Source organism: Phyllobates terribilis, unplaced genomic scaffold (assembly GCF_046119375.1).
Source record: "Phyllobates terribilis strain yellow unplaced genomic scaffold, ASM4611937v1 Scaffold_8013__1_contigs__length_33615, whole genome shotgun sequence".
Classification (NCBI taxonomy): domain Eukaryota; kingdom Metazoa; phylum Chordata; class Amphibia; order Anura; family Dendrobatidae; genus Phyllobates; species Phyllobates terribilis.
In genome coordinates, this window is record NW_027370753.1 from 16,433 (window position 1) to 20,540 (window position 4,108).

Genomic DNA, 4,108 nt, shown 5'->3' on the forward strand with positions numbered 1-4,108 from the left:
CTTGAAGAGAACTTCTCTTTCTATGTAAGGAACCTTGGACTTAACCTCAACACAATATAAGAAGAGAAAGATCAAAACAAGCTATAACTTAACACAACATGGAGATATACTACCATGAGCACCAAGAGTTTCCCATTCAAAAAGTTTACAAAATCAATTACATAAACAAGATGAAATAGGCAAGGTAAGCAGTTTGATAGATCTTCTCAAACTAATCAAATATGGCCCATGAGAAACTAGGAGGAGTTTTTACTCTACTACAACATCAATTCAATCAAAGGCCCTTTTTGTTAGGTCATTTTTGGCTTTTATACCTCCAATGACCAAAGCCTTCTACCAGCTGAAAGATCGACTAAATAGGTCAAAATTACCCTTAGGAAAGTTCCTTAAAAGAGTTAGGGAAAAGGGGTAGAATTTCACACTTTTACAACCTAGCCGGGTAAGGTGTAAAAGTGTGATAGTTTCACAAAAGTGACATGTGCAGCCTTGATCTTGATCTTGGATGGCCTTGATGTCTTCATTGGATTTTTTGGGGATATGTACCTCTTTCACATAATATAAGGGTGGAAGAAATGGGTTTCATTTGTTGTGTTGAAACCAAACCCAAAGTAGCCTTCATAACTTGATCTTATCGGGGTAGCTTCACAACATGTGACTTGCAGCCATGATGAAGGCCTTGAATGGGGGAGGTGTCTTAATGGAAGTTGTAGGAGATTGTCTTCTATATAGCATACTAGAAGATGGGAGGAAAAGGGGGTCATCCCATATGTTACCTTCAAGATCAAAGTGTCCTCCTTGACCATGTCTTCTAGTTTCTTTGTCATATCTCTTGTGAGGTGTCCTTAACTTGTTTTCCTTGAGAATGCTCCTGCATCAACCGCAACTTGCTTTCCGTGCTCTGCTCCACTCCATACGCTTCCTAAGTACCTATACTGAGTAAACTCAAGGTAGATGTTAAAAGCAAGTGTTTGTTATCATTAAAACTAGAGAAACTGAGGTAAAGCAATACTAGCTTGACCTAATAATTTCCCCCTTTTTAATGCTGACTAACTATATAAGACATGGCATATATATAAGGTAGCATGTTTAAAAGACTATTGAATCTTCTAATGTATGAACATGTTTAGAGAAGCAGTGATAAGTAACACTTTACCTTGATCAAGTCTCGCTTTGTGTTTCCATAGGTCGCTTCTTATGGTAATAGTTCCCCCTAACTTAAGCAACCGGTATGCCAGGTTTATTCCCCCTTTTGACATCATTGAAAAAGTCATGCATATATATGATTAGGGAACTAAGGCGGCTATCATGATCTACTCTCTAGAGGAATGATGATAAGATGCCTAAGCGAAAGGAACTAAGTTATAACTAGGCAAGATAATAGAGCAAGTAGAGAAAAACGAGCAAAGCATACTTTTATATTCATTTTGACTACGCACCCAAAAAGCTACTGGCTAGATTAACCTAAGGAAGAGACTAAAAACGACTCGGAACATGAAAAAGAAAAAGTCAACTAATTTGCTTCTTCGTCAACAGGATCAGTGTGTTCCGAGGTTGTCGCGACCTTTTGTTGCTCTGGAGCTGTAGTCGCTGGTGCTTCTTATGTTAGTGTTACTCCGCCCATGCCTTTTCATAGGCTTGGCGTTGCTTAGTGGGAAGAAACTGGAATAGCACTGGATCAGGTTATGAGTCGCGCACACATTTTTATTGATTGGTAGTAGCGCGTCCATGATGTTCGCATTTGACTGCAGCAGTTTCTCGTTTGTGACTTGCTGCTGGAGGAAAGCGGCGATCAGATCGCCTGCGATGGGCAGCTCAGATCTTGGCAGAGGGTAGGCAGAGGCGCCTTCAGCGACTTCGTTCACTTTACCTTTTCCCTTGCTGGAAGTCGCTCTGAACTTCACTGTGGAAGGAGGTGGTGTAGCTTTTTCTGGATCGTGAAGGTCGCGAAGGCGGCGAATACGCTGCTCAGTCAGTATGTGGGTGCAACGTCGCTCATCGTTGAAGATATGCCAGGTTTGGTCGCTATGGTAGCGACTGAGATATGGTTCGCGATACCCTGTAGCGACGAAGCGACTTCTAAATAGCACAAGCGATATCCCAACGGATCCAAAACACGCGTACCTGTTTAAGAATTAGCAACATAGAGGTTCTAATCTATTCACTCTCAGTCCTAGTTGGGGTAGACACATGCATACATTTAAAATTGAAGGAAAAAAACACATAGAATAGTACATATGCATATGCAATTTGCAAATTAGGGTAGGACTTTAACATCAAGTGGATATTCCCAGTTGTGAGCTATGAGGGTCATAGGGAACGTTACACAAGATTAGGCTAGGGACACTTTATAATCACATATCATATCTCGTTGGGCTTTGTAATGGGATAAGAAGCGATCAATGTGATTATGTTCATAGGATTTCAAAGAAGAGCATGTAGGTCCATAATTTCTAGCAAGATCTAAAAAGTCGCGAAGATTCACCTAATTATTTCACAAAGGCATCAACCAGAGCATGCGAGAGACTAAAGCTAATGCTAAAGTTTGCCAGTCATTTCAAGCGAGTCCTAAGTTCCCAATATCAATATATAAGCAGATAGTTCTAGTCAGAGTAGAGGGAACTTACAGATGTAGGTCGCTTATGTGAAGGGGATCATTCCCAGAAGGAGCCTTAGATTGAAAAATTGATCCTTGTTCAAGGCTTTGGTGAAGATATCCGCCACTTGCTCTTCAGTTCTACAATGAGTTAATTCAATATCCTTTGAAGCCTGTCATGTGGCAAGAGCAGCCATTGTCTAACTACCATCGTTCCTTAGCACTTCCAACCTACGCAAGAAAAATTCAAACTTTTGGTACCCAGTGAAGCTCAGCTTTCCTGGGTGAATTAGTATCGTGGGTCGCTTTGGAGCGAGTCCCATCAGCATGAATGATATTGAAGTTCATAAGAGCATTTTCATAGGATTCATTATGATTAGAGTTGATCCTAGCATTCTGTTTACTCTTTGGTCTAGGTTTAGCATGTTGATTTTCTTGAGTTTGATGTGTCTGATGAATGTTCTAATGTTGCTGGTGATAATTATCATATCACTTGGTATGATTTGAAGGTCGCTGGTGTTGGTACTGAGGTCGCGATAATGCATGTTCATGAGCAACATCATTGCAAGGAGAAACATAAGGCTTGTTGTCACAAGCCTGTTTCTTCTTACAGTTATAGATTGTATGACCATTGAAACCACAGTATCTACACCAGTCGTAATAGATCACTCGCCCATATTTTCCACGTCCTGGTCTAAAGGGCTTTGCATTTTTGGTGCACCCCTTGACCTCGTGAGTCCCTTGGGCTTGTGATACATACATGACATGAGCTTTTTCCCCATGATACCATTTTGACTTATGTTTGGGGTTTTCCAAGACTTTCACTTTGTCTTCTAAGAACTCATTCTTGCGTTTGCAAGCTTGAAGAGCCTTATCCAACACGTCAGCCTTTTCAGCGAGTTCCTTGGCTAATTTCTCATGCATGGATGAGGATTTAACATTATCATCAAATTCATAGCCAAGCCCTCTCGCTTTAACAAACACTGTTTGATTAACTGATCGCTTTTCAAATAGGGATGCGATACGAGCGACATCAAGGATGACCCTTTTTATTAGGTCATTAGTTTCAAGTAGGCTTTCACTTGCCATAGAAACAGGAGTGGGTGCTTGTGTAGACGCTTTAGTAAGCGCTTTACCTTTGCAGCCCAAGCACTCCTTGGTTAACAAGGTTGTTTCTTTAGCCTTTTGAAAGTCTATCTCTTTATTTGCTAGCCTAGTAGATAAATCTAAACATTCAGCATGAAGATCTTCTATTTCCTTTTCATAGCTATCATTTTCAGTTTGTAGTCGCTCGCTCTCTTATATTATTCCTAGAATTATATTAATTAAATCAGGTTTATCAAGCATGTGAATCTTTTTAGTGAAGCTATTAGGGAGTGAGACTGATACCTCGGAGTCTTCAGAACTTTGTTCTCCAGCCATTAGACATAAGCCTGTGAACCCTTCATGTAAGTCTGCATCATCATCATCATCTCCCCATGCAGAAGTGGTCATGAGTGCCTTCTTTTCAGATTG